The sequence below is a fragment of the Eschrichtius robustus genome, chromosome 11 (genome assembly GCF_028021215.1).
Source record: "Eschrichtius robustus isolate mEscRob2 chromosome 11, mEscRob2.pri, whole genome shotgun sequence".
NCBI lineage: Eukaryota > Metazoa > Chordata > Mammalia > Artiodactyla > Eschrichtiidae > Eschrichtius > Eschrichtius robustus.
Window position 1 is genome coordinate 13,481,365 of NC_090834.1, and position 12,503 is coordinate 13,493,867.

The following is a 12,503-nucleotide window of genomic DNA, read 5'->3' on the forward strand; positions in this document are numbered from 1 at the left end:
TGGACAGAATCTCTGCCTTTACGGAGCTGATATTCCAGTCAGTGGGGCAGACAAGAAATAATAAACATAATAAAAAATTGTGTAGCATGTTAGAAGGTGAAAAGTGCTGTGGGGAAGAAAATAGAGCAGTACGAGAGAGGAGAGAGAGAGAGAGAGAGAGAGAAAGAGAGAGCTACGGAAGGGAGCAGTATTTTAAATAAGGGGCTCAGGGAACACCTCACTGCATAAGTAAACTGAGCCAAGTCCTGAAGGAAGGGAATGAATGAGCCACAGACACAGGGCACTGAAGTGGGAGCAGGCCTGGCTTGCTCAGGGAACAGCAGGGAGACCAGTGTAGCCATGCGGGTTTGAATGAGAAAGAGACAGTCAGAAACCAAGGGGAGGGGCTCGACGGTGGCGAGCCTTAGAGGCCACAGAAGGAGAGCAGACAGTTACTGTAATAACTGAGACAAGAGAAGGTGAGAGCTTGGACCTGGATGGCGGCCACAGACATGGTGAGAAATGAATTCAGAAGATTCTGAATGTTATGTCAAAAGACTGAAAGAGAGAGGAGTCAAGGATGACCCCTGAATTTTTTGGCCTGAGCAGCTGGAAGGATGGAGGTGCCATTGACCCATGCAGGGAAGGTTGCAGGCCAACTGAGTCTGTAGGTGGGAGGTGGGGGAGATCAGTTTGACGGTAGACCTGTTAGGTTTGAGATGTCTCCTAGACACCCACGTGGAGGTATCCAGTGGACAGCTGGACACTAGTTAGGAATTCAGCGGAGAGATCCAAGACAGAATGGAGGGGATGAGGCTGGGGAAATAACCCACTGGTGAGGTCTTTCCTGGTGACACCCTGGGTCACCAGAGAGCACCTCGAGAATCCTCCTCCCCGGACACCCCTCTGCCTCCACACAAGGGGGCAGGAGCTGGCAAACCAGGATGGGCCCTTCAGAGGCCAGCTCATCCCCCCTCTTAGTCCAAGAAAGTTGGCCCAAACCACTAAGAGCTGTCAGATCGCATCATTGCGCAGGAACCACCATCCGGACCTTCAAGAAGAAGCTGCATCAGCAACTCTGTCCCCCAGGGCCTGTCATCTGCTACTTCACAGGCTCCCTGGCTCTCATTCATGACTCTGGACGATGATATTTGCTCCCCTTGGCTCTAGGATGGCTCGCCTTGATACCCCACGTCTGACACTGAGTCTCCCAGCTCTTGCTGGCTGTGCTTTCCAAGCAATCCCTGGTGCATCTCTGGTCTCAGGCTGCCTTCACTCTGCCTCACAGCTGGTGTGTGACTCAGGGGGACATTTCTCCCACTCCCTATAGAGAGAAGGTCCAAGAGCCCTGGGATCTGAAAATCCTTCCAGAAAGCTAACCTCCATCCTTACTGCTTTATCTGCTGCCCCTGTTTCTTCCTCCCCTGGGTGCCCTCCTTCTCTTTGTCCTTGAGACTCGTCTGCGCCTTCCTCGCTCCCCCTCTGCATGGCCTCTCCCCTGCTCTCTCACCCCACTCAATCATTCATCTCAGACAGTTAGTTTAGGGGAGTGCAGATGAAATTCTTGCTGACTCTGGTGAAGGTCCTTTCCTCTCCTCACCCCGGGGAGGCCAGCAATTATCTCGATGCCCCCAGAGCCCTCTCCGCTCCAGACGTCTCCCTCTCCCTTAGACGCTTCCCGGCCCTCCCTACACTGTCGTGCTGCCGTATCCTGCTGTCCTCACATCGTCCTGACTTGGCCAAAGAGACCTGTCCCTCAGGAGATGAATACCTTCACCTCCATAGTGACCGCCCCTCCTGTCCCCCACCCATCACACACACGCACGCACACACTGCTCCTTAAGTGTGGGCCAGGGCAGGGGCCAAGTGATCCGTGGCTCCTTTCTCTTCTGCTGCTACGGTAAAATATGGACAGCGGGAACCATGGGAGAAATGAGGCATGGAAATTAATCTGCTTTACAATCCTCATGAATATTTAAAAGCTGATGAATATGTAACTACATTTCTTTTCTCCTCCATTAGTGTCTGCTTTTGAGTTACTCTATAGCTCCCTTGGTTCCTTTGGGGGCTGGTTGGCTAGACTGATTTTTAAATTGGTTTTACAGATGCCTATAGCTCCCAGGTTCCCCCCAACCCCTATCTTGAGAAGAGGATTGGTCCCTTTAAAATTCCCCAGGAAGACCTGGCAGAGGGAGCCAGAGAGAGAAGAAACTCCCTCTGAAACTCACACTGTGGGAGCCCAGAGGGAAGGGCAAAGGTTGAGAGAGTGGGACTCCCAGCTTGCAGTGGGGCTCACAGAGTGCACCCTTTGGGGACTAAACCACCTCCCTCTTCCCCGAGCTTTGGTTTCCCCTTGAAGACAATGGCAGGCCCTCGCTCCCCAGCCATTATGGGTCTTTCAGGGCCATAGTCCAGGGTGGCCTTGAGAAACCAAGAAATTAGGTGGCAAAATGTTACCTTCTTCCTACTCAGAAGAATCCAATATTAGGCTGTTTGGTACTTTGCAACCATCTCCTGGCCCCTGGCACCAGCTACTCCATCTAGAACCATGCTTTGGAGCATCCCCGGTCATCTCCCTGGCCTGTCCTCCCTGCCACTCGTCTTTGGCTACCCTGGAACCCTGCTTCCCAACCACTCCTACCATCTGAAGCAGTGTGGGGGGAGGCAGGCTCCTCTCCCACCTACCGCAGCCATCAGTCACCCCGGAGCGGAGCAGAGGAGCAGCGGGGCATCTCCCCAGAGCAGCGAGATTTGTCCTGGAGGCTGAGGCAGAATCCAGCACTGACCTGGCATCCTGTAGAGGGGAGGCTGGGTACCGGCTGGGTGGAGGAAGGCGCCGTGGGGCAGGGCAATGGGCTGTGGGAGACATCCATCCGGGCAGCAGGGCTGGGTCAGAATGTGCTGAGGGTCGTAAAGAACCACAGCCGTCCAGAGAACCCCAGGTTCCCTAGCCAGCACCCGGAATTCCAGGTCATAGTGGACTGCTGCTAATTCCCGGGTGTTCATCCGCCCACACCTGTCCTCAGTCTCTCCATCCGCTCCTCATTCTACAAAGCCTTGAAAAGCATTTCACACTGTTTTGATTGTATTTCTTCCCTTCTAACCATCCCCAGAGGCTCCTTAATTTCTGGCTGATCAAATTCACATCTGACCTGCCAGCTCCATCATCAGCAACCCCAGGCCCCTCACCCGCCCTGAGTCCCCAACCATAGCCATCCAAGCTAACATGCTCACAATCCCAAACATGCTTTCACCCCTTTGCCCCAGGGCCTCTGCTTCCCCTCGAATGGCACCTGTCCTCTCCTTCTTTCCAGGCTCTTCTCAGAACTGCCTCCATCAGGAAGCCTTCCCTGGTTGACCCCAGCCCTACTGAACCACCTGTCATCTTTTCTAGGCTCTCAGTTTTTCAGTACAGAATCCACAGGGTGTTCATTGGCACCATCTTCACGTGTGCGGCGCACAGAAAGGGCTGCTTGTCATGCGGTGTCTTTTAAAGCAGACCCGCACACAGATGGCAATCAGTGTCGCAGCCTCCTAGGATGGAGGGACGTGTCTGTGGATACACTCACCAGGCGTCTCACTCTCTCATCACCGGTGCCTTCAGGTCAGCCTCACTCCACCTCCTGTGAATGCCTGTCCTGCTGCAGGAGAATCCCAACGCAGGGACCCGGCCCTTTCTCCCTCCTCTCAACTCCCACCTGGGCCTCACACACACAGGGCGTCTGGAGTGACACGGGGCTGGGGACTCAATGCGAGGGATTGCCCAACTTGGGGATAGAGAAGGCTCCCTGAACAGCGAGTCAGGAAACCAGGCTCTGGACCTGGCTCTGCCCTGCGATCTTGACAGAGCCACCTAATGTTCTTGGGTCTCCCTTTTTCATCATTCAAATGGGACTAAAGTTCTGTCCCTACATCAAAGGATTATGGTGAGAATCGAATGTGAAAATGCTTTGAAAAATACAAAACACTATATAAATATTAGGTACCTCTGCTATTAAAATAATTAACAATAAATTGTCATAAAAACCAGAGTATGTGACATCCCCAGCTCCCTCTGTTTCGAGGGGTCCTTCCTGAACCAGGGGCGGGACAGAAGGCCCAATTGGATGAGTGCCCCTTGGGATCAGCATCTCATTATCCACGATGGGTTCCCCAAGCAGCAACGTCACCTTCAGCCCCTGGCCTCTCCGCTCAGCTTCCCAGTTGCCTCGACAGCGGGAACAAGCGTGAGCCTAGTCAGACAAGCCCTGCATCTCCGTAAAACATGCTCTAAGCATAATTACCCATCGGAGAAGTGCACGGGCCCCACCCTTAGCAGAGAGCTGCTGCCACGGCTGGATTTTCACTGCTGCAGCAGCTGAAGGCTGAGTTGTCCTGGACCAAAGAAGCAGGGGCAGTGCCCTAGCTAATCAGGGCCAGATATGACCAGGCCTTGGATGGGAGCCCCGGGCCTTGGCTGTGAAGGCCCAAGCCCCCATTGGCCCAAGCAAACGCTGAGCCCAGCTTCTCTCCTCCTTTTCATCACCCTCCAAGTTAGCCCCTAACAGCCCATCTTGAGGCCCCCTCTGTATGGGGGCTGTACCCACCCTAGGCTCCCTGTCTCCTGCCTGTAGCTCCTCTGCCCTGGCACCTGGGTGGCCCTCTTATTGGTCCTGCTGCCCTCCCTACCCTGAGGGGTCACCTGTGTCTCAGGTGTGGTACCAGCAGCAACCTAGGCACGTGACAGTGCTTGGAGATGCAGCCAGGCAGTTAGGGTGGGTCGCATTCCCCAGAGCCAGGTGCAGGGCAGGGCAGGAGAGCTGCCACCTCCCACCTCCATCCCCTCCCCGTCCGCCTCTGTGCCTTTTCCCAGGAAACACTCCCAAACACCTTTTGGGAAGATGTGTTCCTGCTTCCTCCACATCTCACCAGGCTACTGCCTGATTGATTTCATACCATGAACGTCACTCCTCCTTCCTTCTGGGGAAGGGGAATGGCCCAAAGCTCCTGGATCCAGCAGAGGTCTGTGTCTTCCACCTACCCGTCTCTAGACGGTGACTATTTCTAGAAAGAGTTGGGGAAACTGAGCCCTGGGCTGAGCACCCAACTCTTCCAACTCATTCTTTTGAGTGGAACACAGGCCAGAGGGTGGGGGAGATGTGTAGGGGTCCTTGGGAGGCAGTCCTCCCGGCCAGGCTGTCAGAAGCAGCAGGGGCACCTGAGGTGCTCACTGTTTATCCTTCTAGCAGTCTCACCTGTGGGAGCAGACGCTCTGAAGGAGGGTGATTCTGTGTTCCCTCTTCCTGTGGGGAATAACCTGAAGGGGAAGAACAAGTCGACTTCCTTCACCCCCCAATGCACCTCCTCGCATCCCACCCTCTGCCAGGCTCAGCCCCAGGGAAGGGCCTGCAGGGCTCATGCTGTCCTCTCCTGAGCCAGATGTGGGTTCCTCCAAGCAGCCCCAAGCCTACTCTGGGACCCCACATCCCTCCCCCACCAGGATACCCTGTCCGGTGCCATCTCAGGGCTTCTAGGGAATTATGCCCAAAAATCGAACTCCACACTGAGACCCAAGCCAGATCCTTCCATCCAGGATTGGAGGACATCCACACCAAGCGCCAGGGCCCTCCCTCTGAACCTTGAACCCTGAGCCTCATCCCAGCCTTTCCCCCGCTAGAGCTCAGCTCCTGCGGGAGTGGCAGCTCTGTGGGAAGGATGCATTGAGACAAACGGGGCTGTGATTAGCCAGCCATCAATATCTCTTAAAAGCCCATTACCTCAAAAGCTGGCAGGTCCCTCCAGTTCCCCCGCCCTCCCTGAGCCCAGCAGAGATCCCCAGGGCAGCTCAAGCCTCCCTCTTTCTCTCTCCTTCCCTCCCTGCTCTGGCCACATCAGCCAGATGGATTATGTCTTATTTCTCTTGGATTTGGCTACAGGAACCAAACAGCATTTAAGGCCATTGATCGTTCAGAAGGCAAAGTGTATAATGCACCAGAAAATTAGTTTGGAGTGCCCGGCAGGAGAGCAGCTCAGCTCTGGCCTCAGGTTTGCACTGCTCTGGTGGCCAAAAAGGGGAGAGGGGCAGGGGCCAGTGCACCTTTCAATCTCTCCAGGAAGTTCTAGGAAGCTGTCCTCTCCTCATGGCCACCCTGAGCCCTTCTTACCAGCTATGTGCCCAGGTGAGCTGCATGACAGCCAAACCTCTCCTAGGTTTCAGCCCCAACCCACTCGTCCTCCCCGCAAGACACACAGACACAGACTACACTCACATTACACACCCAAGCGTTTTTTAAAATACCTACACATATGCATGCACATAAGACGGGCATGTCACGCACACGCTCACCTATGTACACGTGAGACTGTCTTGGAGTGTAGACAAAAGGCATCCCCTTTGTCTGAACAATCTGGTGACTAGGAAAGTACCTGACACAAAGAAGGTGATCACTGGGAATTCCCTGGTGTCCAATGGTTAAGCCTCGGCGCTTTCACTGCCCAGGGCCCGGGGTTCAATCCTGGTCAGGGAACTAAGACCCCACAAGCTATGCTGCGCGCGGGGAAGGGAGGAAGGAAGGAAGGAAGGAAGAAAGGAAGGAAGGGAGGGAGGGGGAGGGAGGGAGGAGGGAGGGAGGGAAGAAGGAAAGAAGGAAGGAAGGAAGGAGGGAAGGGTGGGAGGGAAAGAGGGAAGAAAGGAAGGAAGGGAGGGTGGGAGGGAGGGAGGAGGGAGGGAGGGAGGAAGGAAAGAAGGAAGGAAGGGAGGAGGGAAGGGAGGGAGGGAAGAAGGGAGTGAGGGAGGGAGAGTGAGGGAGGGAGGGAGGAAGGGAGGGAGGGAGAGAGGGTGGGAGGAGGGAGGGAGGGAGGGAGAAAGGAAGGAAGGAAGGAAAGAAGAAGAAAGGTTATCACTGACGTTTATTAGATCAATCAAAATGCCTTCTTGGCGAAATGAATCCGGACCATGGACAGATCCCATTGACCTCCTCTCCCCTCCCTCTGTGATCAGTTAGTTCACCGGGCCAAAAACAGAGCCAGCCCACAGCCCACTGGAGCTGTAATGATGACCATTTTGGTAATCATAAAAATGACTTTTGTTTTTGAGCTCCTATTGTGCACCAGTCACGAGCCAAGCTCTTAGTAGGAATCATCTCACTTGGTCCTCACCACCTCCCAGAATGTAGTTATTGTTATTCCCACTCTACAGATGACAAAACTGGAGCTCATAGAGGTGGAGTGATTTCCCAAAGTTTTCATTGAGCTTGTCTAAAATAACAGAGGCCTGTCTAACTCCAGGGGCCCCTATTAAATTGTACATACTTCATATGACAATAACTTTACCAGATGGGTTTTCCCTGAAAGCAAAGGAGGAGAGGTTGACATGTATCAACCCACAGCAGCAACTCCTCCACGTCAGCCAGCACCCATTTCCTGCCTCCACCGAGGCCCCAGCCTGATGGAGACAGGAAGAGTGTGCTGAGTTGGTTCCTCACAGAGTGAGTGGGTATGCTTGAAGCCTGAAAATCAAGGCCAAACTGAGCCAAAGTCATGGAAATCTTGCAAAGGGGACACTTGAGAGGCTCAAAGAAGTGTGTGAAAGTGAGATAATGTCAAAGGCAGCGGTACACAGATTCACCAGGCTTAAACAAAGGATAAGCAGGACATTGCCAGAAGCAACTGTCCAGCCCCCTCCCACCCCCTCCCCAAGTCCACTGAAAATATTGAAAAAGGTAAAAGATCCAATTCATTGAAAGAGATGTTAACAGTGAGAATGATGGCTGAAGAGTTCAGCTAACACGAAGAAACAGAGTCCCACAAGAAAACAAGAAATTGTGTTGTAAAAGGTTGAGCCGCATTCTTGCGATAGACAGAAGAGAGAGCTTTCTCATTATTGTGTCTTCCAGATAAAGTCAGACTGAGCAACACCTTTGGCAAGAAAATGATAATCAGTGAACTGCTTTGCCACGGCTAACCCAGGACCAGAGAGCCCACGTATTTGCCAGGAGAACTCCAGCTCCCCTGGCCAAAAATAGGCTCCAAATCATGAGAAAAGATCATGGATCATTTGGTTTCAAGCAACAGTGCCCTCCTTTCCCCCAACCCTCTCTCCCAACAAATAGCCAATCAAGCTTTATTTCACATGTCAAGATTCTGAAACATTTGAGAAATCTCTGTACCACCCAAAAGCTGGGGCCTGTGGAACAGTGAGTGTTGACACTACACTTCACTGAGAACTGTTTTCAAAGGTTTTTTGATCCAAAGAACAATCACCTACTTTAGTGCCTCACCTTATTCTCCAGACTTGAATCCAAATGACTTTGGGATATTTCCAAAGATCCAGGTCACCCCAAGATAAACACTCACCGATATTCAAAACCATATGCCACAGACTTCCCAAGGGGAGTTGTGAAGGTGTGTTGACAGTGGGACATGATTGGAATATGTATCAAACTTTCCAAGTGGATTACATTGAAGCGAACAATATCCACTTGAATGTAAAAGTTCTGACTTCGTGAGAAAAGAAGTTAATCTAATTTTTCTTGTCACATAAGCAGCAGCCACCAGAAGTGGATCTGAGTCCTTTCTTACGTTAGTTGATTACTACCTTTAGCCCTGAAGGGGTAAGAAGACAAGGATGGTTTGGTGACATTGGAGTCAGGAGTCCTGGGTTTGATTCTGGCTTTACTTTTGACCACTGTGTGACCAAGGAGCTGAACGCCTGCCTTTGAGGCTTGGGTTTATTTCCTTTACAAAATGGTACCAGTAATGCCCCTTGCCACCCCGTGGGACTGGGATTCTGGCTAAATGAGATAGACGACCCAGCACAGTGCTTGGCATGGCACATAGTATGCATTTATTATGTTAGTTGATTCTTCGGAAGGAAGGGGTCAAGCAGCCACAGGTCCTGGACAAGGTCCTGAGAGTGGTCCTGAAGCCTGGAAAGAACAAGGGTGAAGCTGGGCTTTGAGGTGATAGAGAAGGAGGGCATGAATGGGGGGAGATGGGCAGGAACCTAAGAGACAAACTTACCCTACATAAATGCTTTGTCTAGGGATGGGTCCTATCACAGGGATACAGGAAGGAGGCAGGGTTTCATCACTTCTCAAATTGAATCTAGGACATGAACTCAGCAGGAGAAAGACAGCAAAGTGTTCTTAGAGAGAAAGATGCTCTTCACTATCCTAGTGAAGGGTTCAAATCGGCTTACATTGCATCAAAAGGGGGCAGTTAGACAAGAGGAAGAACTTCCACCTAGATCCACTAAATCCTTAAATAGGCTGCCGAGAGAGGCTCAGGAATAGGACAAGCAATTGTCCGGAGACAGGGGGATGGATGAGGTGAACTAGTGAGGGACTAGCTCTTCCATCTCTGAGGCTCTGTTAAGTCGAGGTCCATCTTAAGAGCAGCTCTCAGCATCAGGAGCGGCTCTGCAAAGCCCCGGGAAAACACCAGTGTGGCAATTTAGTGGTGAGCAGAACGCTAATTAGTGCCAAGAAAAACAGTGGCTTCTTAATGGAGCCCTTAATGAAGACTCATTTTGGGTTTTATTAACATAGAGAAAAAGCACACACTCTCCCCAGCTCTCAGAGAGCAGACGGGATGAAGAGCAGCCCCCAAAATGGGGCTGATCCTATTCCGGGACCCTGCTGGGGATACCATAATAGGCTCTGGGAAGTGGGGTCAGAAGGGCAAGCTTCGAGCCCTGAGATGTTCCTTTGCCCTTTGGGTGATCCATTTAGACCTGTAGATCCCATACAGTCTCAGGGGGAGATTTCCAGCTGGGCTCAGCCCTGCAATTTACAGGCAAGCTGCAAATAAGAACACAAAGGAGAGCCATCCCCAAGGTGCTGGCAGTGATTTCAAAGGCAGACACGTCCCATTAAATATTTAATTAGAATACAATCCCACCAAAGCTCTCTCACCATAAGAGACTAACAAAATGCAGCCCTCTACCCAATGCTGCTCACTTATTACCAAGTATACAGTCTCTGTTGGCTTCAAATATGGCAAGAAGGATTCAGGTTAGACCTAGGAATTCGGAACTTTAAAACTTGTGGAAGACCTTGGAGGTCATCTAGTCAATCCCTTGCATTATGAGAAACTGAGGCCCAGAGAAATTAGAAACTGACTCAAAAATCAAACAGCTAGTTGTGTCTGAGCCATAATCCAAGACATCTCTGGAAGTGCTCCCCCTTGACACCAGCCTCTGCCCCTGCTTGCCTCCGTCTCCCAGGGCTACATAACCTGGCTACTCAACCATCCTTGGGGCTGGGCCAGCGTGAGCAAGATGGTACCTGGGGGGCACGTGTGGCTGAGATCTTGAGGTGTCTCCAATGCCCAAATGCTAACCAGGATGCAGCTCAGAGATGGCTTTACTCAATCATTTAGATGATTGAGTGGGAGAGCCCACTTTTGTAGATCTTTGACACCTTAAACTCAAATGGGAAACCTCAACAGAGGGATGAAAATCATCCCCAAATGGCTCCACCACTATTCTGGCCACACCCGCAACCCCTTCAGCAACAGCTAATGCACAATTACCAAGTTTGTAAGATGAACGGCCTGAGAGCCTGTGAAGGGAGTGGAGGGGGGACTTCTTTCCCATTAGCCGAAACCTGCAGGATGGGGACTGTCTCTGCTTGGTGCTCAGGGAGACCCAAGACAGAGGGGAGGCAGTCTCTGCCTGGAAGGACCCAACCTGATGGGGAGCAGCCTGCCCACGAAAAGATAACAGTGCAACTGCTGAGTGACTGCTGTGTGCCTTGCATCATAGGAGGCGCTTAACACAAGTTATTTCTCATTTAATTCTCACAACATCATTGTAAAGTAGGTATTACTTTGCCTCTTTTAACAGAAGAGGACAATGAGACACAAATGGCTTAAGTCAACTGCCCAAAGTCACACAGCAAGAAAATGATGGAGCCGGGCTCCACCTCCAGTCACACGCCAGTACCTGCAAACTGAACCCCTCAGTTCCCAGGGGATCCTGAGCGGGTGACAGTCACGGCAAGGAGCAAACTGTGGATGGTCTCCTGGACAAAGTTCCCTGGGACTTTTGAGAAAGGCCAGCAGTAGCTGGAAGGACCTCATTAACGGTGGCAGAACTGTCAGAAAAAAAGCTGACATTTATTGAGCAACTGCTATGTGTGCTGAGCTCTATACCATGCGGCTCACTATCCAATCTCGTCTAATGCTCACAACAACCTTCTGACAAGAGTCAGGTTCAGAGAGAGCAAGTGACTTTCCCAAGGTCACACAGCGAGCAAATGATCAATTTGGGATCTGAACCTAGATCTGTCTGGTAGCAGTTGGAGAGGACAAAACCCAAGGGAATTTGACCTGAGGGGAGAGTGGGTGCTGGGGGGAGGCTAAGAAATAGCTCAGAGGCCACCACTGGAGACATCTCTTTCCTGGAATAGAGGAGCTTATTTTAAGAGGCTTGGCTCTGAAAAGGCAGGAGAAGGGACCAGGTGTGCCTTGACCCGAGGGCCTTTTTTACCACTGCATCCATCCTCTCCCCCCAGGAGAGCCCGTGGAGATGGCAAAGGATCACATCAATAAGATTCCATTAACACGCAAGGATATTGCACAGCATTTAAGCACCACCACCGGCCACTTTAATCTGTTTTCCCAGAGAGGTTTATGCCCCATCTGCTCACACAGCCCCCGGCACAGCGCTGCTCACCGGAAACTGCTGGTTGGAATCCCCATGAGCCCCGCAGCTCAGGCTGCCGGCAGCAATGCAGGCTTTCGAGACAGACAGAACAAAGTTCAAATCCTGGTTTTCCCCAGCACTGAGCCTCCGTTTCCTCATCTCTTAAAAGCTAATCATGCCTGTTTCCTAGGCTTGTCATAAGCATTAAAGAGCTTGTCCCAGCCTCCCCCAAAGCCACCCTTCACTGTTCCCTGCTCCGCACGCTTCACTGGTCATTTTGCCTTCAGTCATGGAGGAGGTCGAGTCCTCTGAGGCTCTCTCTACTCTGCATCCAGAGCCACCCCTCCCTGGTGGAGAGGAGAGGAGCTGAGAGAGCTCCACCTCTGCGGAGGACCAGAGGGAGGTGATCCCAGAGGGTGGGGAAGCAGGGAGACAGCCCAGGAGATCCTGGAGGCAGAGGGACCCTGGGGCTCCCAAGACTAAGTGGGCTGACGCCAGGAATCAGACCCCCTCTGCATTGAAGGGGTGCTGGGAAGAGCCTCCAGCTTCACTGGCCCTGTGTTGGGGAAATGGAGGCACTTGGGGAGTAGGAGGGCTCCCCTTCCTGAGGGGTATAAAAGGAGTCAGTGACAAAGGATCCAAACGCCCGACTCCATCCACACAAGCTCTCAGCGTGCTGCAGAGGGAAACTATGCCGTGGCAATGCCACCAAGCCCAGGCAGCAGCTCTGCCTCCAGAGCCTGCTCTGTCTCCAGAAACCCCTGAGGGCTGAAGCCCAGCCAGCCCCGCCCCATCCTTCTTCCCCTGAAGTCACACAGCCTCCTCAGGCCCCAGACCATGAACCTTCTCACCTTTGAGCCTTTTCTCACACCGGTCCCTTCCTGGTGATGCCTCCTCT